This window comes from Marmota marmota, unplaced genomic scaffold, assembly GCF_001458135.2.
Source record: "Marmota marmota marmota unplaced genomic scaffold, marMar, whole genome shotgun sequence".
In the NCBI taxonomy this organism is placed as follows: Eukaryota; Metazoa; Chordata; class Mammalia; order Rodentia; family Sciuridae; genus Marmota; species Marmota marmota.
In genome coordinates, this window is record NW_026000211.1 from 25262102 (window position 1) to 25289367 (window position 27266).

Below are 27266 nucleotides of genomic sequence, written 5' to 3' on the forward strand. Positions count from 1 at the left end.
ACATTTAAAACGGACACTTACCAGTGGGGCAAAAAAAAATACGCTCTGCCCTCAAAGAAGCTCCTCTTGGGGGGATTTTCAGATCTCGCTGATTCTTAGCGTGCAATTCACTCTGAATTCAGCTCTGAGTTCACAAAAAGAAAAGTTGCCAACAGCCCGGCCCCCGGCAGGCTGCGCTGAAGGCGTCAGTCCCCGCGTCCAGCCGACTGCAGCAGCGCGAGTGCGCCGCGTCTCGCCGAGGGGCGCGTGTGCGCGGTTTGTGCAAGAGCGCGGCTGCCTGCCGGGGAGGGGAGAGGGCGAGGGTGTGTCCTGGGGAGGAATGCTGCTAATGTCCAGAAATAACTCGGCTCGTTCGGTGTCCTTATCACTCTTAGGAAGACTTTTGCTTTGCCCGGAGGCGGGGGGATTGCAATCACCCAAGAGGAAGGTAACTTGCAAGTCTCATCCACAAACAAGCTACTCTCTTCCGGTTCAGCGGGGGCTCGAAAGCGTTTCCTAAAGATCTCTGTTCTTTTAGCAAACGTTGTGTCTCTTCAGACACCTAACTGCAGGGGGAGGGAAGGAAGCCAGGTGATAGCTAGTACTGAGTTTAAGGGATTGATTTCCACTTTGGTTTTCCTTCTATACCTTTCCACGCAGGGGCATCTTTCAATTGTGCTTTCCATGCGCATTACCTCTTTTAAATTAAATTGCTCCTCTGATGCTGCCTTACTGCAAAGCTATGAATTAATTACGTTACACATGAAGCCCCTAGGAAAGGGAATGCCAAGAATAAATCTGGTCTTTGTTTCTTTCTTATGTTGAACAAGCCTGCCATTAATCAAGTCTTTCCTCCAACATCTAGGGAATAGACCCAAGGTTGCGACTCATTGAGGGATGAACATATGCACGTCTGGGTGTCCTGCAGTCTTTTCTCTGCAGCATGATGTCATAGTGACTCAGTTACCACACGGACCGATACTAAGGAGAAACAAAAGGAGAAACAAAACCAACCATTTAATAAAAAACCTACCTACTTGCCAACTATAACCCACTGGCAGACAGGGCTTCATTTTTGCACATTTAAAAAGATTACTTCACTACTTCCAGTTTTTCCCATCTTCCAGTCCCAGACTTGCTTTTCATTAGCCAGTCTGAGAAACAGAAACCCCGGATTGTATTTGGAAACTTAAAGAAGAAACTCACAAGGGACCCATGAAGCTATTAATTCTAATGTAGCGTAGAAGACGTCAAAGGCATGACAGATTCTTGAAGTCAATTAGGAACAGTATCAGAAAGTGTGTTCCAGAAATAGAATGATCTTGAGAGGTCAGAAATAGAGATAATGCAAGAAATATTTATTTTTTGAATTAATAGAACGTTAAAAGAATTGAGTGTGTATCTTTAATTCACATTTATTATCCCAAGAAAGTGATGGGTCAGAAAGTATTGAATATTTTCTTCCTTATTAAATTTTCCCCTTCCTTTGGGAATCAATGTAAAGTTAATAAGACTGAGATTGCTATTCAAACTGAAAATATCCTGGATTTGGCAAGTTCTGTTCCTTCTTGCATGTCCCCCCACCTCCCTCTGCCATACCCTTCAGTTGTAGAATTTTACTAGGCTTATTGAATAACAGAGTCAAATACTGCAGTTCATCCAAAAGACATCACAGGGTGGTCTTGTTGGGTGGGTTCCACCAAAATACATTTTATTTCCTAGTCACTGTTCTCATCTCCAGGATTGGTGATGGGAACAATCTTTACTCTGTGAATTAGGAAAGAGATTTTATTGGTTAAAGTGCTCAGGCAAAAGCAAAAGGAAAATTTGGGAGGGTTTCAGCACATGAACACCAGGAGCCCAGAAATCCAAAGCTCCTTCAACGACTCTTGTTACGCCTGTAAACATTTTAGATGTCCAAAACATAGTCTAAGCATCCAACACGTGTGCAACTCTTAGTCAGAGATGACCATTTCCGTGGTGTTGTTCCCTTGTGCGGCTGAGTCTGAAACAGCCGATGAAATCTCTGCTATCTGTTCACATCCTGCCGGAAGGAGGCTACCTGTTGGACTGCAGCTATACGTAGTACCCAGTGTTTCTGGAAGCCCTGGCTTTAGTTTCTGTGATCTGCCCATTTTTGCTTGTGCTTCATGTGAGAACTACCCCAATGCCAAATGTTCTGTAGAATTTCTTGAGTCAGGAGAGTGCCAGGGTATAGGTGGGGATCTTGTAGACAAAGAATATTCCCCAGCCCCTACTGAGAACTACTAAATTAAAATCTTCCTGTGTCTGGAAGCCATGCCATCAGTTTTATTTTTAGTAAATTAATGTTTTGAATAATACATTCACATAATTTAAATAAAAGTGCATGCACTACCACTGTTGCCCCATATGCTCAGACCATACATCCCCCTACAGGTTACTACTGATTTTAATTTTCTCTGCAGAAAACTAAAGGTTTCTTTATGTGCATAAGTGCAAAACTGAATTCTTATTCTTTTTCTTTACTGCTTTTTAATTTTTTTATGCATTACAATTATAGATGTTAGTGAGAATCATTACATCTTTATAATGCTCTTTATTTCTTGAAAATACTATATGCAAAACCATTGCTGGCCTTTATCATGTGTTCTTTCACTTAAATATACTTTAGGTTCCTTGCCATATCATATATTGAATTTTTCATTTATTTGGAAACAAACACCGATTCAGTGCCTACTCTATGCCAAGGACTGCTGTATATGTTACTGACACAGAAGTGAACAAATCGAAAGAAGTTGCTGCCCTGTAGCGTTTATATCTTAGGGAAGGGACACACAAAGCAGACTTTAAACATAATAAAAAAAAGTAAATTACGCATTGTGTTAGAACATAATGGGAGCAATTGACAAAGAAAGATAATGAGGGTTGGGAATGGGGGTGCTTCTAATTTAAGATGGAATGATCAGGGGTGGCTTTATTGAGAAAGTGGCATGTAAACAAACACTTGGTGGTGAGACAGTGAACTTTGGGATGATTTGGGGAGTGTGGTGATCCAGGAAGAGGGAACAGTGAGGGCAGAGGCCCTGAAGTGGCAGTATGTTTGAGGAGCAGCAGAGATCAATGTGGCTGGAGCAGAGGGTGTGCAGTACAATGTCATATGAGGTCAGAGAGTCAACAGGGGAGTCAGGTCATATAGGAATTTGTAAACAAGTACAAGATTTTGGCTTTTACCCTTAGAGCAATGGACAGCCGTTAGAGGGTCCGGAAAAGACATGACGTAACTTACATATATCTCAGTGCATAGAAAATATGCTCATGCTTAGTGTTGCATAGCATTCCCTTGGATAAATAACACTACAATTTATTTAATCGGGGATCCCACTGATAGACATTTGAATTGTTTCCAAACTTTCACTGCTTAACCATGTTACAGACTTCCACATATGACATTTTACACTTGTGCAAGTCTATCTGTGGTATTAATTCCCACAAATGGGATTACTGGATTTTGCATTTCTGATTTTGATAGATAGAGCCAAATTGCCCTTCAAAGGGCGGAACCAATTTACACTCCCACTAGCAATCGTTGATAGTGCTTGTTTCCACACAGCCTTGCCAACAGAGTGTGCAATCAAACTTCTGGGTGTTTGCCAATCTGATAGGTGAGAAGTGATAGTTTAAAATAGTTTTGACTTGCATTTCTCTAATTTTGAGTGAGACTGAGCCACTTTTTTGTATGTTTAAAAGCCAGTTTTGCTTCCTTTGTGATGACCTATCTATTAATACACATATCGCATATTCTTTTAGAATCTGATCTTTTTCTTTATAGGTTTCTTGAAATTCTATGTATATTAAGGAGATTATCACTTTGTTTAATCAGTTTCAGATTTTCACATTTTGCCAATGTCTGTTGTCTTAAGTGATGGTATCTTGTGACATGCAAATTTTTCTAATTTTTATGCAGTTGAATTTATTAATTTTTAAAATGAATCATTGAAATACATTTCCTATTCCATATGATTTTTTGACATTTAAATATTTGATCCATTTGTATAGATCCATTTATAAGACTTTGTTTATAAGATATAAAGGTAGATCCTGCTTTATTTTGTCCCAATTAATGATCTAATTTCTTACCACTACTTTTTTTTTAAGATATTTAAAAAATTTTTAATAGTGGTAAAAAATGTAACAAAATTTACCATCTTGATAATTTTTTTTTACTGTATGGTTTATCTGTCCATTAGTATACCTATTTATGTGGTAGTGATATGGATTTCCAGAACTGTATTTACCTTGCAAAACTAAAACTCCATTCCCACTGAACACCAACTTCCTAGCTGACAATTCCCACAGTCAATTCCCAGTTACCAGCATTCTACTCTGTGTTTCAATGAATTTAACTACATAAAATGCAGAAGTGAAATCATGCAGTATTTGTCTTTTTCTCACTTGATTGTTTCACTTAGCATAATGATCTCAAGTTCATACGTGTTGTTATGTGACTGGATTTCCTTTCCTTTCAGGATGGAATAAATTCCAATGCATGTATGCATCGTATTTTTTTAATTTATGCTTCTGTCATTGAATATAGATGAGCAAATATCTCATTAAAACCTTGCTTTCCATTCTTTTGGATATGTACTAAAAGTGGGATAGCTGCATCATCATGTTATTTTTAATTTTTTGAGGAAACTCTGAACTGATTTTCACAGAGGTAGTATCCTTTTATTTTCCTTCCAACGGTGCACAAGGGTTGCAGTTTTCCATATCTTTGCCAACGCTTGTTATTTTCTGTGTTTTTGATAGTGTCTTTCCTAATGGGTGGGAAGGGATATATCACTGTAAAATATAGTTCTATTTCCTAATGATTAATGATGCTGAGCACCTTTTCATTTGTTTATTGTACAGTTGAATGCCATTGTTGAAAAAAATATGTATTCAAGTCCTTTGTCCATTTTTCATTCAAATTGTTGTTTTGTTGTTGAGTTGTAGGTATTCTTTGTTTATTGTGATTACTTACTGCTTAGGAGGTATATGATTTGCAAATATTTTTTCCAGTTTTTCAGTTGGCTTTTCACTTTGCATGTTGTGCTCTTTTATGCACAAAGGTTGAGAAGTCTGATCTATGTTCCATTATCTGTTTTTGCTTCTGTTGCCTGGACTGTTCCTCATTGGGAAACATCTCCAACCCTCCCTTTTAATTTTTAAATTTTGAGACAGGATCTTGTTGAGTTGCTCAGGGTTTTGCTAAGTTGCTGAGGCTAGCTTTGAACTTGCAATCCTTCAGCCTCAGCCTCCTGAGCCACTGGGATTATAGGCATGTGCCACCACGCCCAGCTCTTTAATTCCTTATGAAAGTAATCTCCCACCTCCTCTTTTTAGATGCCATTTTTATCATAGATCAATTTCTGTATGTCTATTCTATTTCCTTGGTTGATCTCTTAGATCAGGTGCAACTACCCCATAGTTTAAATTATTGCAACTTTTAGTAACCCATGGGACTATCTATTTTATTTAATGTATATATGAGTGTGTGTATGTGTGTGTGTGTGTGTGTGTGTGTGTGTTGTAGTTAGACACAATACCTTTATTTTATTTATTTATTTTTATGTAGTGCTGAGGATTGAACCCAGAACCTCACATGGCTAGGCAAGTGCTCTTCTGCTGAGCCACAACCCCAGCCCTGGGACTATCTCTTTAAATGTAATATCCCGTTTTTGTTTCTCTCAGAGTTTCCTGGTTTTCCATATTTGTTAGTTTTTCTACATGAACTTTGAGTAAACAAACAGCAATGACAATAGAAACCCTCATCATTATTTTTAACTTTGGAATTAAATTTAGCTAAATAGCATAGAGAAAATCAACTTCTTTATGTTGTTGAGTCTCCCTAGCCAAGAAGATCTTTCCATCTGTTCATATCTGACCTTGTATTTGTCAGGAATCTCTCACAGTTTGCTTCACATGCATCTTGCACATTTGCTATTAAGTTTACCCCTAGGATGTCTTGTTTTCGCTACTGCAAATGGATTATTTACTCACATTATAGTTTCTAACTAGATATAAGCAACTAATTAGTTGCATTCATTTTGCACCATTCTTTCTTGCCAAATTCTCTTATTGCTTATGGGTATTTCTCAATGCTTCTGTGTTTCTAACTCTATGATAATATAATTAAAAAATAAAGACTAAATGTCTGCTTTCCAATTTTTATGTATTTAATTTCACTTTCATGTCCAATTTCATTGTCTCTTAGCTCTTGTGCAATGTTAACCAACAAAAGTGATAGTAGGTTTTTTTTTTTTTGTCTTGTATTTGATTTTAAAGGAAATGCCTCTAGAGTTTCCCCACTGAACTTGAGCTGAGAATAACATGTTTTATCATGCTAAGGAAGGAAATATTAATTTGCTCTTATTTTAATGATTTTTTTTTTTTGTGGTCAAATAGGATTGTTGACTTTTGTTCAGATGCTTTTGGGGGCATCTTTATAAATTATCTTATAAGCTTTCCCCTTTCATCTATTAATGGGATGGAATACAATATATTTCTTAGTGCGGATTCCATTCTCACACTTCTGTCGTAACATCTCCTTGGTCATGGTAATTATTTTTAATGTACTGGTGGGTGGTATTTGCTAGTAATTAGTTTTTACATTGATATTCGTAATTGAGATGTTGACAATTTTTTTTTGTTTTATTGCATTGTGGTCAAAGAATAAAGTTTGTAATTTTTGAATTTTTTTTGACTTTTCTTTTGTGACCTAACATAGTGCAATTTCACAAATGTATTTAGGTCATTTTTTTGAAAAAAATAAAGGCACTGTCTGTATGGTCAGAGTTGACTAACAGTATCATGTAATTATATTATTCATGTCTTTTTTGACACTTTGGTTATTTTGACTGGATTTATTATGGGCTAGGAAAATTTTAACTTCTGTATACTTTTATCTTCTGTAATATTGGCTTTATAAGGGAGTTACTGTGTCATGGATGAAAATGTGTTCATGATCTTTCTGCCTTCAGTTGGCGTTTTGTCACTTAGCTTCAGAGTGCCTTGTGTTTATTCGTTGGCTGAAATCCCATCCCATCTGATGGTAAGATCATAGCCTTATTTTATTTTCAGTACCTTTCCCTTTGTCTTTTCTTATTCTTTCACATGGATGCTTTCTGAGTCACTTTGATTTATGGGTGTCTCTTGTGTACAGGAGTTCATCTGTGATGCTCTTCTTTGCCTCCATCCTTGGTCACCCGGTTCCAGCACCTGCTATTGCAACACAATGGATACAGCTTTCTGCAATTGCTCTTTGGTGTGAGCCCTCAGTTTCAGGAAAGAACATTTTCCGGGTGCTTTGTGAGATTGCCATCACCTAGTTTGCTTATATAAACACTAAAATATTATCTTGGGAATAACTTAGGCTTCTATTTACAGTATTTTTTCAGGAGTCAATGTTATTTCTATAATAGAATAATTTTTTTTTAATTTTTATTGTTGGTTGTTCAAAACATTACATAGTTCTTGGTGTATCATATTTCACACTTTGATTCAAGTGGGTTATGAACTCCCATTTTTACCCCGTATACAGATTGCAGAATCACATCAGTTACACATCCATTGATTTACATATTGCCATACTAGTGTCTGTTGTATTCTGCTGCCTTTCCTATAATAGAATAATTTAAGGAACTGTTTCCAGATTCAGCTTTAGGATGACTGCTTGGTAGTGATACAAATAATACCTTACTTGTGCAGCCTGGCACTTATCTTTTTGGGTCCTTCCAATATTACTGAGTGTTGACAGAGCAGATGTTCCCATTAAACAGATGGGAGAGACTGAGGTAGGAGTTCTCAGGAGTGTACTTCCTCATCATTTTTAACACAACTAGACAGACAATTTAGCCTTCAGGTACAATGCAGAAGGACCTTGATGGGGAAGGGAAGGGGGGGTATGTTTTCTAGGGCTGAAAAGGCAGCATCAAATTAATAATAAGCCAATTTATACTGGTCTCAGCTCTCTTCTGAAAACAGTATTGTTGAAACACTGGTGGGTTTACTCAGGAGTCATGGAATCTGCTTCTCTGGAGAAACTTGAAAAATAGGAGATTCTCATCTTTTGGGGACAGTTTGAGTGTGGTCCTGCCCCAGGACATGGGTGACTGGTCAGCCTCCGGGGTCCCCTCCCCCTGGAATGCTCAAAAGATCACTTAAGGGGGTCTGCATGATTCCTTTTCAAACTTAGTCACTGGAAGTATGATCTGTCAAGAGATTGTTATCAATGATATTCAGATTGAAAAGCATAAAGTGGTTATGTAACAAGATGCTACCTAAAGGAGAAACTGAAATATAGACTCGATTAGAGCATAATAATGCTGTTTTCTCTTTTGGGTTTAGAGACAGGGAGATTATGATCAACTTCCAATTGCCTCAGGTTCAAGTATACATAAAAGTTCCCACATAGTCCCCCCCACCCCTGTTTTTTTTTTTTTTTTCCCCTGGGCTGAAAGCAAAAAGGGAAAAATACATGAAAATCTTTCACATGGAGACCCTTCAGGATAATGTCTTCTTCTTACTTGAAACCCCCTGGTTGTTCTGCAACTCAACATCTGAACCTTGCCAGCCAGTAAGAAAGACATGGTTTGAGCAAGACCGGAATTCTGAACATTCTTTGAGGCATCCTAAAAATCCCAAAGTGATGGACTAATGCTTATGTTGTGGTCATGCAAAGAAAAGCCCCCTCGTGATTTGTGATTGAGTTTGTACATTTTATATTTATAGTTTCTGCACTGACGGAATGTAGAATTTGGCATGGGGAAAGGAAGGAAGGAATGGAGACCAGGTTTGTCTGCATATGTGTGTGTGTTTCAACCCAGAGTCCACGGAGTAGGGAGAGAGGGGGCCGTTTGGGTAGTTTAGTTCACTTGTTTTGAAGCAGAGTCTTCTTCAGGTCTCTAGTGTGGGAGAGTGACTGGAAGAATTCTTTACTTTCCTCGTTAGCAGCACCATCTGTTTACAATGAAAGCTTGGCTTCCACTTTTTGGCGCAAATAAAAACCCTAGGGTGCCCATATAAGTCAAACAGATGAGGCATGTATTCCCAGACCTGAAGAATAACCCTCCTCTGCCTGCACGGGACTTTCATGGTAGATTTACACAGCATCTTATCCCCACATAAATTTAGTAGGAAGCTTCTGAGAAGCAAAGGTGGGTCATAGGTCACTGGAATTCACAACCCGGTCAGGTCATCTGCCACCTAATGATGTGATGGACCCCTTGGGTCACGCTTGCCAAGAAAGGTTAGTGAATGGCAGAAGAGCCATATAGTAAAAATTCCTTTCACCACTGTCTTGGGATTCTTAAACATTTGGGAGAAGGATTTATACACCCAAACAAGGGAATATGAAAATAAGGTCTTTGCATAATTGCTAAAATTGGACCTTCATTCCAGAGAGACAGGCATGTTCCTATAAACAGCAAAGTATACGGTAAACAAACAAGAGAAAACTTTCTGGTACCAATGATCAAGACTGAGGTGGGGAGGATATGGGATGCAGAAGGAAAAAGGGGCTGAAAATAGGAGCTACACATCCTTCTTTCTCACTCTGCTTTGTACTGTATATACTTGGCCTTGGTGGGAAATGCCCAGCTCCCAACCTGGAAGCTGGGGATTTTTACCCCCTACCCTGAAATAAACTCCAGATAAAGATTTGTAAGTCAATGACAACCGTGATTAAACTGCACATCTTGAAAAATTTTAGTATGAGGAGAGAAGTTTCGTATTGTATTATGTGCGTGCCATTGTTCATTGTTTATGGGCCCTGTTCCCTGCTGGGCTATCTGGTGGAAGGTCTACACTGAGCATTCAGAGGTTGACCAATGGCTGGAGAAACAAAACAAAACAAAACCAACCATTTGCATTTGAAGCAGTTGAAGAAGAATGAAGGATGCATCTACTAGTCTGGAACTGTGGTTCTTGAGCTGTGTTCTTCAAAATCAAATTGGTCTCCATAGATGCAAATTCCCAGGTAACATAGCTTGGATTCAGAAGGCCACGGCTGGGCTGAGAGACCCATATCTTTAACAAGTATCCTCAGCAAAATGGTAGAAATGAACCTCAAAGCCCACTTTGAGAATTACTAGTCTATAATGTTATGTTACTTTATTTAAAAAGAAATGTGAGGGAAATGACATTTATTGAGTTCTTTCTACCCACAGTTTTTGCATATGCTCTGCCATTTAATTTTTGGGTAGGTATCCACAATATAGTCAGAAATTCAGTCAGGGGCTATATCCAATCTGCACTTCCCTTTAACAAGTGTGCTGCTGTCTCTCCATGAGCTGGGAGAAAGTCAGGGTGTGTGATATGCACTTGTCCCCAGCATGCCTTCCTTGAGTCAGCCTTCACATGGTGTCCAAAGTGATCTATGACCATGGCTTAACATTATACTCTCTTTATTACTCTGTGATATACTTTTTTCACTGAGGGGTGGAATTTGGACATCATTTTGGTTCAGTTCCCTGTGTTTTTTGTCCATTGGAGGACAACTATTTTTTAAAGTGTCATTGGTGTAAAAATGAAATAAGTTATCATTAATCAGGCCTGCTAACTACATGGTTAACATGGAGCCAGGGTGGCTTGTGGTTTGGATTCTGTTGATTTTGTTCTCTTCCATGTCAGCAGGCTGGGTGTTTGTCCGTTAGTCTTCCAACATTTGCGCTAAGAGTCAGGAAAATGTGTGGATGGATTTGTGCAACTTTTTGACCACTGCTGAAAAGTGGACACTTTATTGATCCCTGGTTAGAAGAATTATTTTGTTTTCATTGTGGAGAATCGGGTTTCTGTTCAAGACTGTCTGGTGACAGCTAAATCTGATACTTCAGAAAATTTACAGGAGACTAGGCCTGAGAGAGACCCAGACTCATGGACCCTGTCCTTTTAAGAACTCCATTAGGAGTAAGAATAAGCGTCAGTTCACCCTAATCAGACTCACAAACACGGTGCATGTAAGATAACCCTGGAACTTGCTAGAAATACGGAGTTCTCCACCACCAGCGGTTAGGAGCCGTAGATCTGAGGTGGTTCTACTGAAAGATCCTCCACCAGAGGGTGAAGAACCAACTCAACCAATACCAGCTCACCCTTAGCCACAAGTCTTTCTAGCCCAGACAGTTAAAGACACTCCTACAGCAGCAGGGGCAGCAGCAGCATCTTAACGTGCAGACTGGATTAGGTCATGTCCCTGTTTAAAGCAATTAAGTGGCCGCCTGTTGCAATTAGATTAAAAGCCAATGTCATTTAAATGCCAAATGGGACATGCGCGATCTGGCTACTGCTTACATCTCCAATCCCCTCTGTCTCTCTTCTAAATTCCAGCCTGCCGGGGTGGGGGGGCGGGTTCTTCCAGCTCCTGGTCCACAGTGACTCCCTTCATGCTGAGACCTTTGCACTAGTTTCTAGGTCATCCTTCAAATCCTAGCTCTTAAGCCATCTGTATCCACAGCGAGTCTTCCTCCTTTCTTAGACTCTGTCTCCTCACTGCCCATCAATGATACGTGTGCCCATTCATGTAATGTGCTCTCCTGCTGAAGGGTAGCCACCATGACCATGTTCATGTCCATTGCTCAGTGCCTCAAACAGACCTGGCAAATAATAGATGGTCAAAAATGAAGGAGCAGTCAGGGCCTGGTTATAGCTGGGGCAGCTGTACCCTACATACATATATGATTATACTACCCGTGTGACTCTGCACCATGTTCAGCCAGAGAAAGGAGAAGTTGTGCTCCGTTTGTGTACAATGTGTCAGAATGCATTCTACTGTCATGTATAACTAATCAGAACAAATTTAAAAAAAACTGCCTATAACCTATTAAGTATCCAGACCTGATGGATTTTGAATCTAAGGGTTAGCATATAAGGAAAAAAAGTGGTTTTGGATTTATACCCACCTATGAAATGATACAAGAGAGGAGTTTAGAAGCAGAGGAACTTGTGAATAAATAAATATCAATTCACAGTTGCTCATATTTTCCTTGGAGGAAAGGATTTATTCTTGTGGCTGGGGGAGAGGTAACAGGTGGCATTTTTGATCCCTGATGTCATCTAAGAGCTTCAAATTGATGGGATGAATGCAATTCACCTGCCGTGTACATCTACCATATTTGCATTTTCTCCTAATATTCCAGATTTCAAAACCCTTTCTTTCTGTATAATGAAAGGGGTTAAAATTGAAACAAAGATGAGTGTGCAACTGATTTTTTACGTGCTTTGATGTCTTATCTTTTCAGGTTACTCTAAGAGTAAGGCCCTTCCAGCTCTAGAAAGCAGAGGCTGGAGATGACAGTGCCCAAAGTTTCAGTTCCCAGATCCTTCCAGAAGTAGAGATTAGTTGGCACAGAGCAGACTTGAAAGAGTCCCTGCTCTCTCCAGGAATGTAGCGTGGAGTCGGAAAATGAAATAAAACCATACAAACCAATAGCTCCTTCTAATTCCCAAGGCACATTGACAGTTATTTCACTTCTTTGTCCCAGTTATCCTGTGGACAGCTATTATGATCTCCATGCCACAGAGGAGGAAACTGAGACACGAAGTATAAGTGATGTGGTTCACTAGGCAGGGAAATAACTGGAAGGTGCTGGGATTGGAATATTACACCCCACTTTGTGGCTGCCTCATTTCCCTTCCCTGTTCTCATCAGTATTACTTTCTTTTCTTCTCAAAGGGAAAAAAAATACTAAACTTTACTGGTGATTTCTTTGCAAAGCAATAACAGGGGCTTTAAAATTGCATTAAACCTCTCCAGTCCTCTCCCCTAAACGCAACCCCTTAGAGTATTTATTTTTCAAGTTGGAAGAAAGTCAGGTGGTGGCCTCACTGGTAGAGGGGACTTCATAAGGACACTTCCTGATGTTTACTTTTCTTCTTATTATTGCCAAAGTAATAATTATAATAGTTGCCATTTATTGATAATGAGAACTACGTTTTATATGCAGTCTGTAGTTAGAATAACCTTATAAAGTTGGATTTATAATTGTCCTCATTTTATAGTGTGGGACACCGAGGTTTGAAGGAGTTGGACCACTGGTGAAGGGTACATGGAAAGTAAATGGGGAGACAGAATTGGGACCCATAGTTTTTGCTCTACTCACCCATTTACTCTTTCTTGGATTCTGATGAATTGCACAAGGTTGTGGACCTCCTGCCCCCTTAATCAGCCCCTATCCATACCTGTTCTGGTGACCCAGAACCTGCAAAGCCTGTGGATACAAAAGTAGGGGAATCCATCTTCACACCTCATTCCTCCACAGTGAACTGCTTACAGCCCTAGAAAGCAGAGGCCGGAGATGACAGTGCCCACAGTTTCTTTATCAGCACTTATCAGCACTAGAGAGGTTCTAGGGTTATGAAAGGAAAAGTCATAGCCAAAGTGGACTCCTCTGACAAAAAGAAGTGCAACTAAATCCTGCTTTTTAAATAAAGAGAATGGCTTTTTAAAAAATTAAACTTGAGGAACCACCCTCCTCTGAATTAATTTTTTGATACTTTTAGAATTTAGAATTTGTCCCTTTTTTTTTTTCCATACTGGTGGTTGAACCTAGGACTTCCCATATGCTAGCAAGCACTCTGCCACTGAGCTACATCCCCAGCCCCTTCTATTTTTTACTTTGATATAGTGTCTTGCTAAATTGTCCAGGCCGGCCTGCAAATTGCAACCCTCCTGCCTCAGCCTCCTGAGTCACTGGGATTATAGGTGTGTATGTACCACTGTGCCCAGATAGAATCCATTTTTTAAAAATTTGCTTGTGCAGATGTTTTTTATCTTTGAGGCCTGAAACGAGAAAAGGCTTAACCAATTCAAAAGATACCAGTAGCCTATGGAATCCCTTCGTCACATGAGTCAAAATGAAACAAGTTAGTGTTAGGAAGAAGACGGGGCACACAAGCTGAAGGCAAGATTTCTCTGAGTACAGATTCTGTTGTCACAAAATTAAAGTTGACTCCTTGAAACACAACTCCGTTTAAACTCAAAGCAGAAAGGAGTATGTAAAGAACAGACAAAAAAAAAAAATAAAATTCACACACACACACACACACACACACACACAAGAGTTATCAAAACCCAAGGACTATTAAAAAGAAAAAAGAAGATAGAGAAAAAAATGGGAACACTATCATTTCTTTCTTAACAATCCCATCATAAATAACTTTCCCCTGTTAGCAACAAACTCGGTTCATCCATAACTTGAAGGCAAAGACCTCATAAATTGACTGTGGATTCTTCCCGTTTGACCACAAAGCAGTTATTATTCAAAACCGAAGGCTCCTGCTGCTATACTTTTCAGAGGGAGTCGCAGGTGGGATTCAGAAGAGTTGACATTCATTGCAGCGGTGACTGACACCTCAAAGATAATAGGAGAGGAATCATAGCACCCCCTTGGGCTGGGATGCAGCATCGAGGTCTTTCCGATGTCATCTCAGCCTCTCTGAGATTCGCCCTGAGGACCACTCCCATTGCTGTGCACTCATCTACTCTTGGTGGAGCTGGCAAGGTGTGGGGACACATGCTTTTGATTATCTAAAGAGAATGACTATAAAGAGCAAAACTTAATCCAAGAAGGAATGTAAATCCACTCTTCATGCCCTGTTGAAATGTAATGTCAGTACTTGAGAATTCCTTTTGCCACCAAATGGACTCAGGCCAGGTACTGACACTCAGACCCCAGGCTCTGTTATTTTCCTTGTGAAACTTAAACGTCTTCATGATTACCCAAGTACGTGTGGATAGATGATAATGAAGATAAATCATTTTTCCCTTCCTAGATACTCAGGCCCTTTGTGGTATGTATGCCACATAGAGCTTTTTATTTTTCTTAATCATGTATTTGTTTATACAGTGTTTGGGACAAAAAAAAAATGTATGAAACTAAAGCACGAATATGATCTCTATCCTCAATGCCTTTTATATGAATTTGTAAAAGTATTGCTTTATGAAAAAAAATTTTTTTTAAACTTCACATCTTCCTTAGAAATTAGGGCAAAAGTACTCAAAGATGCTGCAGGAAATTTGAGCCAGATCTTCCATATAGCGGTTTATTCCCTTAGCCTATCCCTTTAATATAATTCTAATCGATCAACCTGTTAATATTCATGCACTAGTGCTTATTGGCTTTGGCTGCCCTGAAATTTGAGGAATCTTGTGGCCACCGTGTTTTAAATGCCCGTAGCTTATTGCCAATAGCTCTTCTTGGCTTTTTATTCATGCATTCAATTTTGGACGATTCAAATAGCTTATTGAAATGGCACTGTCTCACACTGATGTGGTTTACCCTGCAGGGCCATGGAGAAACACATGCTTTTGGAAAGAAGAGAGACTTTTTTGTTCTTAGGGTAGCTTTCATTTTATTGTAGTTTTGACTCCTATTTTCAGCTTTAAATTATTTTCCTGTGTTCTCAAAAAAAAAAAGTGAAAAAAATATGCCTGAGTTATTGGTCAGAGAGGGGCTCCAACCACATCTGTAACTTCAGATCAACAGTGAGAGCTCACTATGTGAAACAAAGGCAAATGAGAGCATTTAATGAACACTTATAAAAGTATACACAATACTTATAAAGGGATCTTCACCAGAGTCTCATTTGCTTATCAGTGTTTTATGGTTTTCCAAATTGCAGAAAGTTATTTTGAACATATATGATGCACATATGAGCAATTTCCAGTAAGAAGAAATTTGGGGCAAAAAAAATGTCTACCAGGCTAGCCAGGGTGGTTGTTCTGTCCCTCTCATGGCCTGGAGGCTGTGATTTTGGACTTCAGGGTTCTCCCTGTATAGCACTGTCCCTGTCATAAGATTCCCATTCATTTATTATTATTATAACTTTTAAAATATGAGCAACAGAGTACACAGTGTCATTTTAAATTGTAATATAGTTGAGGATTTTTAAAGAAAAACTGATTAAGACCAATAAATGGCTCAAAAGATAGGGGAGGAAAAAAAAAGACAAGAGGCAGGAACTAAGCCAAGAAGAAAAGAGATTTTTCATTTTCTTCATGAGACTGGAGATTCTTTGCTAGAGTAGAGGCGCCATCCACACAGACAGAGTTACATCTGATGGACATTACTTATGACATGACTCAGACAGACAAAGAACAGCTGAAACCAAATTCTCCAGCCTTTAAATGAATTCCCAGCTACGAACTAGAAGAATAACAGAGTTAGGTCTTTAGAGCAGCTGATGTGCAGCTCTCCAACTTAGGGTTTTTTTTCCCCCCAAAGTTGGCATGACTTTGTGACATCCATGTTGTATTTATGGGGTACCACTACCATGCTTTAAGATCATCTTTGGACGTATGCCTGTGAATTAGTATAATCTAATTTCCTACTTTTATCCATAATGAGTTCTAGTTTTCAGAGCCAGCATGACTTGGGGCACACTCTTTTTCTCCAGGAAGACTTGGGGGTAATCCTAGTGGCTCATTATTTCTAATTACTTCACATTTAAAACTATAGTGCTGAGCTCACTCCACAAACCAGCCAAAGAGGTAAGATGCTTCTCTCTACCACTTTCCTCTCAAATATAAATATGTATTTCACAATCAGACCCTTACAGCCAAAACCTAAAACCTGCATCTATTTCTGGCATTGTTATCTGGAATACAAGATGCAGCATGATTAACTGTAGAGAGTGTTGACACACATCCAAAAGATGAAGGGAAGGTGATGTAAATTGGTAACAATTAGGACTGGGGATAAGACCTAGGGCTAGGGGACTTCTGAAAGGGATTATAAAGTATGTTCCTTGATTCCATATGGCCATCAAGAACACATGATATATCAAGTCAATACATTTGTCTTGGCAATATTTCTGTATCTGCATTCATCTTGGTCACGGAACTAGGGTGGCCAGATCATCTGGGTTTGCTCTGGACCTTTGGAGTTTGAGCAGTGAACCATCTGCCTCCTGGGAAAACCCTCAGTCTTAGGTAAACTAGTATGGTTGGCCACTCTACGGGGCGCCTAGACACAAACATGAGAAAGAAGTAAATGGCAATGCATTTCAAAGAGTGAAATTAGAAACTCACTACTTCTGATATGCTAGAATATTTTCACTTTTCTTGGTTTGTTACTGAAGGAACTGGAGGTAGAAAAGGCATCCAGGAAGTAGAAACTTCAACCCTGACACTAGCAAGATGAATTATTTTTGATGCAAGCCCAGAAGTTCTGAATACTTGAGTGGATAGTCTGGAGAGCTTTTTTAAAATTTCATGGTTTTGGAGACACCAATCCTCAAGGTTAAGCATGACTTTTCCTTCCTCATTCCCTTCTTCGGGCGGGGAGCGGGGGGACTCTGGGAGAAGAACTTCAGGAAGTTCAGAGCTATGAAGCACTATGTGAACTCCTCCAAGCTATCCCTAAGGAGCTTCTAGTAAAACAGAAAAATATTTTTCCAAAGATATTTTTGGTGACAAATCTTTATTTCTTTTGGATGGGTTAACCATGTTGAGACTTTGAAACAGGTGCAAGGCAGTCTAGTTTAATTCACCTTATATCTGGGAGACAAATATCTTAGATTTTGGACCTGCAGAAAAATGTACATCTGCACTTTGGATAAAATCATTATTCCAGAATGCCGCCAAGAAATACTTTCACCATGGTTTAGCTTTTGGACATGTGGAGTTGGAAGCTGGGGCCCCTAGACTTGGCACAAGCTATCTTGAAGGGTCAACCCCAAATCAGAGGAAGATAGTAACTTCTCTAGGAACAGAGAAGTTAACTTTGTGGGAGAAGTCATACGTTGAGGCTAGGTGGATCATGGAATTGGTGGCATATGTGTTCCCTAATGAGAAGGAGTTGAAGAGATGATCTAAGAAATTATAGAATGAGCATTATTTTTAAAGAACCAGGATTCCAAGGGCATCTCATTACTTAAAATTAGAGTAATTTGAGGAAACTGAGAAGAGGTATATGGTGGACCTGTTTGGACTGGTGTACCTGACCTTATTAATGGAGCCTTTAAGAAATCTATGCACTACCCCAAAGTAGAAAATCCGTGCAGAGTATCAGTCCATATTCCAGGAATCATGTATTAAAATGGTACTGGAAAGCACAAAATTTGACACAAATACCAGAAATTAAATGTAGACGTTGGAATTCATCATTGCAATTTGATCCTGGTATAAGACTTCAAGGACCTCTGTTTTGGTTGTAAATAATCTGAGAGTCTTGCAAAACATATGTTGGGCTGAGGATATAGCTCAGTTGGTAGAGTGCTTGCCTCACATGCACAAGGCCCTGGGTTCAATCCCCAGCACCATACACACAAAAATAAATAAAGAAAAGAATATACAACAAAACTATAATATATTATTCAGATATCCCAGTCCTCAATAAACTGATGCATAAAAAATACTTGGTTTCAATAATGGTAGAAATGTGAGAGAGAGAGAGAGAANTATATATATATATATATATTTATGTCAAGTTGGAAGGACTGATGAGATCCTTGCTTTAAGGGGCTTTTGTTGTTAGTTTTGTTGTTGTTTCCTCAGACATTAACAATAAGGAGAGAGAAAAGTGTTGGTGTTTGGGCTTTGAGGAGCTCTGGCAATTGGCTCCCTGGCAAGGGGTGATGGAACAGCTCAGAGAACCAATTCAAGTCAGTGGGGAGTGATTTATAGCCATTTCTGAACAAGCTTAGACTTCAGCACAAACAGGTAGAATGGCCTCAATTTTCATTGTTGGTAGAGCTCATGAGGAGGAAGAAAGAGAAAGGAGCGACGGTGGCAATGCTCAGCACACCAGTGCAAAGGCAGAGTTTGGTCAAGTCTTGTGGCACAGAACTGAGAACCAGAAAAAGACTCATTTTGTGGATATCAGATCCAGACCAGCAAAGGCCTAGTCACTGGGGACCAAGGGTCAGTCAGGAGTCTTGGCATACAGGATTGGCTTCCAAGATGCAGGATTTACTTCTGAGATTTTTCAAACTGGTTGACAGCTCTGCCCAGGGACTAAACTCCAGAGGTAAGCCAGTGGGAGACAGATTTGACGATAATTCTGTGACTGCACAAAATTTGGGAATGTGGAGTCACACACGGAATTTTTGTTGTGGCAAGGACATTCACCCAGTAACATATGATCTTCTCTATACAGCTAGAGAACCTAACAGAGTAGGTACAGCCCAGAGTGCTGGCTGCCACTCTTGAACCCAATCCTCTATCTTATGCCCTGGGATCCCTGCTTGATGAGGTGAACTGATGAACCAACATCAACATCATCTCCCTCAAGCCAGACTTCTGGTTACAGGAAAAAAACACAAACCCCTATGGCCTTCAGTCACTATAATCAGGTTGCCTATTATTCATGGGTGAATAAAATTCCTGCCAGCGTACAACTTGACCTGAGACACGGTACCTGTATGGAGGAAGTCTGAACCCTGCTGCTGAGTGTTTGACTTCAGGATAATTCTATGTTCCTCAGACTGACTGAGAGGCACGACTCTCCAGTGCCTTGGAGAGCATTCTGCTCAGTTCAGCAGGAGACAGGAAGGAAACGGGGGTGTACTGAAGCATGAGCTGGAAGAAACCATGGGAGCCTCAGGGGGATGAACCTTCTTTGTGGAAAACTGGTTTTGATTTCAGCAAGACAAAACCTAGTAAGGCAGAAAGTGTCTCCCCCTTCCTCATCTTCTGCTCTCCTACTCCTGTTCTACTGATCAGGGAACAGTGGCAAAAAATGAAAGATACCAAAAAAATATGCCAGGGATTCAGGTAAGTTGGGGCATAGGAAAAAACAAATTATAAAACAAACAAACAAAAAACCCAAACAAGCCCAGCAGCTTTGGATATGGGAGAAAGGTTAAGAGAAAAGAGGGATTGGGGGAGGAAGAAGACAATGTGGATTTCTAAAAAGTTTTTATTGTGTATTGTGTGATGTAATTCCTCCTCTATTGGCTTCAGGAAATGCCAGTGGCACTTATATTGTAGATTTCAAGAATTTGGGATATGGATTTGTGTTTCTTTGGAAAGCAATATCATACTAATATAGATCATGGAATTGCAGCTTCATAATGACTGATGCTATATATTTCATGAAAGTCACAGCATTTGAGGCAAGAAAACTACAGCCACCTTGAACAGAGATGTGGGGCTCATGAGGCGAATGGTTGGGTTGCTATGGGCAACCCATGTAGGTGCCTTTGTGAAATTGCAGACCCCTTTAGTTAGAAAGTGTATTAGTCAGCCCTCTGTCTCTGTGGTTTCTGCATGGGTGGATTCAACCAACTGTGGGTTGAAAATATTTGTAAAAAGAAACTGCAACTGTAGGAAATATGCACAGACGTCTTTCTTATTCCCTACACAATAGGGTATGCCAGCTACTTACAAAGCATTTACATTGTATTAGGTATTATAAATAATCTGGAGATGATTTAAGTATACAGGAGGATGTGCCTGTAGGTGGTATGGAAATTCCACTCCATTTTCCATCTGGGAACTTGAGCATCTGTGGATTTTGGAATCTGTGGGGGTCCTGGATCCAATCCCCCTTTGATACTGAGGGACAACTGTAGTTATTCATATTAATGAGCCTCTATTTGTTTGCTCCAGGGTCTCTCCTTCTAACTATACATTTAAAGGTTATACTGTGGATCTAGAATGTTCCCCGAAGGCCCATGTGTTAAAGGATTGGTCTCCAGCTTTATGCTATTGAGAGGTGGTAGACACTTTAAGAGGTGGAGCCTACAGAGAGGCTTTTTGGTCATTGGGGGTGTGGCCTTGAAGGGGATTGTGGGACCCTGGTCTTTCCCTGTTTCTTTTTTCATGTCCTAGCCATGGCTTTGCTTCACCAAGCACCCAACACCTCTCCATGATGTGCTGCCTCACCCCAGGTGCAAAAGCAATGGAATCACTTGATCGTGAACTGAAACCTCTGAGACATGAGTCAAAACAAACATTTCCTCTTTTTAAGTTTATTACCTAAGATATTTTGTTTGGTAGCAGAAACTGACAGATGCATAAGTGCTGCTCCTGACATGACCCTGCTCTATGGTCAGAGTGGTTAATTAGTTGAGGGTGATGCTTCCAAGTGGGCCAACCAGAGTCTTTTCTCTGGAATTGTAAAAAGGAGACCTACTGAGAAGTGGGCTCTTTAAGTGGGGGGACTAATACTTTGTAAACTTGGGAGCAGCTAGTGGTCATATTTCCAATGCAAACTGAGAGGACAGGGTGAGATCATCAGTCAACTAAAGAAGACAGAACAGAATCCTGGTGGTGTGGCATCCCCTGTTAACCATTCATTCCTTAGGCTCAGCTACACCTCTGTTCTTGGTTCTTTTGCTCTAATAATAATATTCTAAGTTGAACTGATTTTCTCTTTCTTGAAGTCAATTTTTTTTCAAGAAAATATTTTAAAAGCCACTCACAAATAATGAGCATTCTACAGGATTATTGACAGCATGGCCCACCCTTTAGGCCACTTGGCTAACAAATGACAATAGCTCTGTGTTCTTAGGCAAGTTACTCAAATTTTATGTTTACCAAATTGTTAAGTGGAGATAATTTTTATACCCACCTTATAAACTTGTCATAATATGACAAAAATACAGGTGGCCTGGAGTTAAGCCTTCAGTAAACATTGCCATTTTATTAGTACTATTATCAAATCTTTGAAATATAAGTTTCTGCCATTGTTGATTTTTCAATTCTTACAGACAAAAGTTCACAATAAGTGTCAGAAACAATAATCAACCAGTAATATCTCCTGCCACTATAGGTTTTATGCTTTCCAGTTTTCTGTGCCTTTATTTTTTTAATACACTGCATTTAGGATTTTGGAAATGAAAGGGATTCAGGCAGACTCCCCAAAGAATATGGAGGAGGAAATTGGCTTTCATTAACATTCTAAACCTATTTCCTTGGATATGGCTTACAGTCTGTACTGCCTGTTCTTCCTTTTTCTCCCTCCCTTGTATTTTTTGTTGTACCTTTTCTCAACATCATTGCGAGCACCTTTATAGGATTGCAAATGCGGTGTGTATCCCATTCTCAACCCTCATCCTCATCTCTCAGCTCCTTGCACCTGTATATATTAGGTACTTAGCATCAGCTAGTTAAATACATACAAAATAGGATTCTTATGTTTCTCCATCATCTAAAAGAAAAATGGTTAGCATATCTCAACATCTTTTTGTGCCTTAAATCTTTGGATTGGAATGCCACATGAGCAAGGCCAAAGTCTCAGATTATTTCTTAAAGTGACTCTAATTTCCTCACTCAGGCCTCAGCTTGGAAAGGTTTCTTTGGAGAATGTCAGGTCTCCAGAATGTGGGGAATCAATGTTCTTGCCTCTAGGTCTGCAGAGCAGCAATAAGAAGTCAAAGGGGAAGCACTAACTGTCAGGATATTTACACCAAGCTTCCGTGTTTCTCCAGAATACATAGTTTATGCGGGGAACCTTACTTTGAGGCGCTCCAGCCTTAAATTAAGGATGCTCCTTCAACTCCAGCTGAACCAGGGCAAGCAGGGAAGGGTTGAGCTGGGCCAGAGCTGTCAAGGTCTGAAGGCAGAAGCAGCACAGCCCAGTATGAAAACAGGTGAGAGCAATCTGTATTTGGGGTAAAAATGGGAGTTCATAACCCACTTGAATCTAATGTATGAAATATGATATGTCAAGAGTTTTGTAATGTTTTGAACAACCAATAAAAAAAAAAAGAAAGAAAACAGGTGAGAGATACAAACCGGCAAGTAACAAAAGAACTGTCCTGCCCCTTTCTACAGCAAAAAATACAACAAGCTGTGAATTGGGGAAAAGATAAAAAAAAGTATTTGTTCTGCATTCTTTAAATTATTAGAGAAAAGTCAGTCTCTCTTTTTCGATGAGTTGGAAACTTGTATTTTGAGCTAAAGAGAAACCTGGAACACCAGTACTTCTGGGGACTGGCTGCAGTTACTGAGTCCCAGGAATATGCTGGTGCTTTTTGAAGCATATTATGGGTTTTCCTAATAAGAAGAGTTGTGATTGTGGGTTCATTCATGCACACATGCACACACACACACACACACACAAAGACCATATGTAAAATGAAATCAGCAAAATGTCTTAGTAGGTAGAGGTTGCTAAAATCTCAATGGGAATATGAATCATTTAAAATGTATAAAATAGGGGCTGGGGTTGTGGCTCCGTGGTAGAGTGCTTGCCTAGCACACATGAGGCACTGAGTTTGATCCTCAGCACTACATAAAAATGAAATAAAGATATTGTGTCCACCTATAACTAAAAAATAAATATTAAAAGAGTATATATATAATGTATAAAACATTGTTCCACTTTAAACTAAGTATGGATGGGTACATACGCTATAAAAATGGAAACTGAATGGGTTCAATCCCCAGCACACTTCCCTGACAAGAAAGAATAAAAATAATGTAATACCATTTAAAAGAATAACAAGTGCAATTTAAGCAAATAATAGATACTGTTAAAGAAAAAAAATCACAAGATGCTTGTCTTCCCTTCTAATCAAAAGAAAACAAATTAAAAATAAATTAAAAGTTTCTACTTTTTGCCTCTCATATTGGTAAATATGAGAATACTTCCAGGTCACTTTATAGGCAAGAGAAAGAGCATTACTTACAGGAGTAATAAACTGATATGATCTTTATGGAAGACAGTCAAACAGTGATTATAGGAATTTAAAACACACATTCCCTTTAATTTAAAAATAACTTTCTAGAAATTTGTCCTAAGAAAATAGTTAGGCAAACTCTTCAAAGATGTGTAAAAACCTATATTTACTTTTTCATGGCATTTAGTTTGAATACTAAAATGCAAACAGTGAATTCCTCTGATGGTAGAAATTCCTTTTTTATATCTTATGCTATCTGAAAACTTTTATGAGAAGAAAACTATTTTATTTATTAATTTATTGGGTGATGGTGGTGGTGATAGCATTAGTGATAGCAGCCATGGAGACTTGAAGGAAAAATATGCTCATTGCTGGGCCCCAGATGCACCAAGCCCAGTCTATAGGAAGCAACACAGAGCCCACCCGTTGTACAGCAGCCTTTGCCTAGTGTTCAGGCCATCCCCTGAGTCTACTGACCAACACTGATCACAACCCTTATAGACCCCTGCTTTAGCTCTCATGTCCCCTCTGCTGAACTCAAGCAACTAACTGTATACTGATCATTGGTGGGGGGAGGGGTGGGATTTTCTTTATTGTTACTCTTTGAGTTTTTTGGATCACTTCTGGAGACTAGATTATATACTCTAGTCATAAACATAGCAGCAGCTTTTGGAAACTTTTGATTTTTATTTAGCATCATCTGGAGAACGTTGAATAAATACAGAGATTTCATTCCCAGAGATTGATTCTATCTGGACTCCAGGATGAAGACTAGACATGTATGTTTCAAAAAAAAAAAAAATGTCCTCCAAATGGATCTAATGGGCAGCCAGGCTTGAGAACCACTGCTTCAAGCTGAAAACACAGGACCCAAGTCCAAGTAGGTGAGATTGTATAGAATATTTGGAGCAATCTCCAGAAATAACCCAGGTGAGATTCAGTTAACAACCACTTGACCCTGTTCCAGAATGGAGAAGCAGTTTTCAATAACAATGTATTTGTTTTTTAAAAAGAAATCTTCAGAATACAAGGATTTTAATTAAAAAAAAATACCAAATTCATTGCTTCAGTTAGCTTTTCACGGCTGTGACCAAAAGACCTGACAAGAACAGTTTTAGAGGAGAAAAGTTTATTTGATGCTCATGATTTCAGACATCTCAGTCCGTAGACAACCAACTCCATTGCTCTCGACCTGAGTAAGTTAGAACATGATGGCAGAAGGGTGTTGCAGAGAAAGCAGCTTGGGACTTGACAGTCAAGAAGCAAAGAGAAAGCTCTGCTCACCAGGGATAAAATACATAACACACAGGCATGCTTCCAATGACCCACTTACTCCAGGTACACCCTACCTGCCTAGCCATACCACCCAGTTAATCCCTATCTGGGGGTTAATGCACCAAGTAGGTTAGAACTCTCAAAACCCAAGCATTTTACCTTAACTTTTTTGCATTGTCTCATACGTGAGCTTTTGGGGGACACCTCATAACTAAACTGTAACACTCCCTTTGTGGTCTTTTCTTGTTAGAAGGCCAAAAGGGTAGATGGCAGATCAGCTATCTTTTGACCAATGTAATTCTGTACTGTGTCTTGATTTGCAGAAACAACAGAACATGACCAAAAATTAATCAGTTGAGAATATTTGTTTGTATGCTCTATTCATTGACGAGGACTGAGTCGCCCAGACATTCTCCCAGAGCCTCAGTAGGCTTGTGTCTGCATTTCAGATGAGTCACCACCAGTGGCATTATAAGGTAGCAATCATCTCTGCAGTGATGTCCTTTCCAGTCACTGACAACAGGAATTCTCAAAGACAGGCACTTCATTCAACCTTTTTGTAATTAAATCACATGCACTGTTAATATTCATATTGCGACATAATAAACTTACACTTTATACAAATATGCTCTGTTTTCTCCAATTTCTCTCTGTGCCTTAATCAGGCATTGTTAGTCTGCTCATGTAACTATGCTTTATTTGTTATGTCTAGAGATGTTCAAATTCAGGCACTATTACATCATTTTTGCAGATTGTTGGGCTGATTGCTACACTAGTCATGTTAAACTTTCCGTTGGTAAGATTTTACAAGATTTCTCTGGGTGTTAGGTGTTTCCTAAGGTAAATTGAGAGCCTTCCTTTGGTTGGCTTCGTTTCTTGTTTGAGTTAGAATGAAGAAAACTAAAGATAATGGCTATGTGGGTTTTTTTATCAGCCACACAGCCTAATGGCTGTCCTTGATGAAGAGGGAAATTTGGCTTGTGATAGTCATGTCTTTTTGTCCTTCTTGGTTTATGTAGCTCTAGTGAAGTTACTGTTTAACTTATATAGGCTTTCTCAGGCTTGTTAATTTTCTCCTTTTTTTTTTTTTTAGTTCTCAGTGTAACTCTCCAAGTTTATTCAAGAGTTTTCAGGGCCATTTTCTTGAATTACTATATGATAAGAAGCCTGTCATAGGGTAGCATTTACCAAATCATGCTCACTGATTAACCTCCTGGGATGTTTCTGGATAAAAGTGTTCTGAACTCAAGTATGGGTGGGTGCTACTGCAGATCTTGGAGATGAATAAAGCATAATGGCTCATGTCTATTGTCTGCCATGTCTTCGGTGAAACAAAGAAATATTTAAATTTTTTAACTCAACATTTCCCAAGCTTTTTTCCATTCTATGGACATTTGGGGAAATGTTGAAAGCAAAGATGGATTTGACTTATAATTTCTTAATTATTATAAAATTATTAAGAAACATCCCAAGCAAAGCATAATGAACAAATTTGGAACAGCTGTATCTAAACTATTTCTTTTTTTGCATTTTGAAAAGTAATTCTTTCTTGAAATTTTTGATAAGAAACAGTAAAACATCATTGGTAAAAGTATATATTCACAATTAACTGAATACATTTTCACCTGAAGGACATTTGATTATTCTTCTGCAGGTCTACTCAGGAGTAAGTAAATAGCCTTAAAATACCTTTAGGACATAAAGTTTGCTAACTAAAGCTTGTTAAATCAACAATAACAACAACAAAAACCCTGATGTATGTTTTCTTAAGGAAAATAAATCTTGAGACACTTTGAATTGTAACTTGGCCATGTCAAGAATGTTTAACTAGTCTGTTAAAATGTTGATAAACATAAGAAACTTCCAGATGGCATTGGGTTGCTCAGGCTTTTTCCATCCTCTGTGGTCAGTTCATAAATTAGAGATAAATCTGTCCCAGATAGGAACAGAATTTCTACTTAGAGTGGTTAACCCAGACTAGGGTATCACCACATGGTTTTAGTACATACATCTGGGTATATTTTTCTCCAAAGCAATCTTGCAGGAACCCTATTTTTCTACAGTTCATGGACACTAGTAGGCCCTTACTTTTCAAGGTAGTTTGGGTTTTTATTTTCCTTACATCATCTGAAATGGCTGAAAGGGAATCTGGACACCAAGTGCCATAAAGACCAGCTGAGTGTAGCTGAGCAACCCAGCTGGAATCCACCCAGCTGGCCACAGAGGTGAGTCCACTGTGACTTCACCCCTGGCAGTACATCCACATCCGTTCTCTTCCTATCTGACTTCATCTAATTGATGGAACTTAGCTCAAAACCCACAGCTCATAGAACGTCTTCTGCATGGCCTGCTTTTTTTGGTTCCTGAAGACCTGAACACACTTTTCTTGTAGCAGCTGCTGTACTGTGTGGTACTTGTTGATC

At 39.2% G+C, this 27266-nt stretch overlaps 1 protein-coding gene across 5 annotated transcripts in view; it reads right to left on the bottom strand.

The window, feature by feature from the left end:
• Palld (palladin, cytoskeletal associated protein) overlaps positions 1 to 27266 on the bottom strand; it is a 372211-nt gene that overhangs the window by 252193 nt on the left and 92752 nt on the right. Inside the window, exon 1 of one of the 5 annotated variants that reach the window (XM_048791701.1) lies at positions 22 to 218. The exons of the other annotated variants lie outside the window; for them this stretch is intronic. The gene's annotated coding sequence lies outside the window, so the exon portion shown is untranslated. Of the gene's footprint in view, positions 1 to 21; positions 219 to 27266 lie in introns of those variants that run through there. 5 annotated transcript variants of the gene reach the window in all.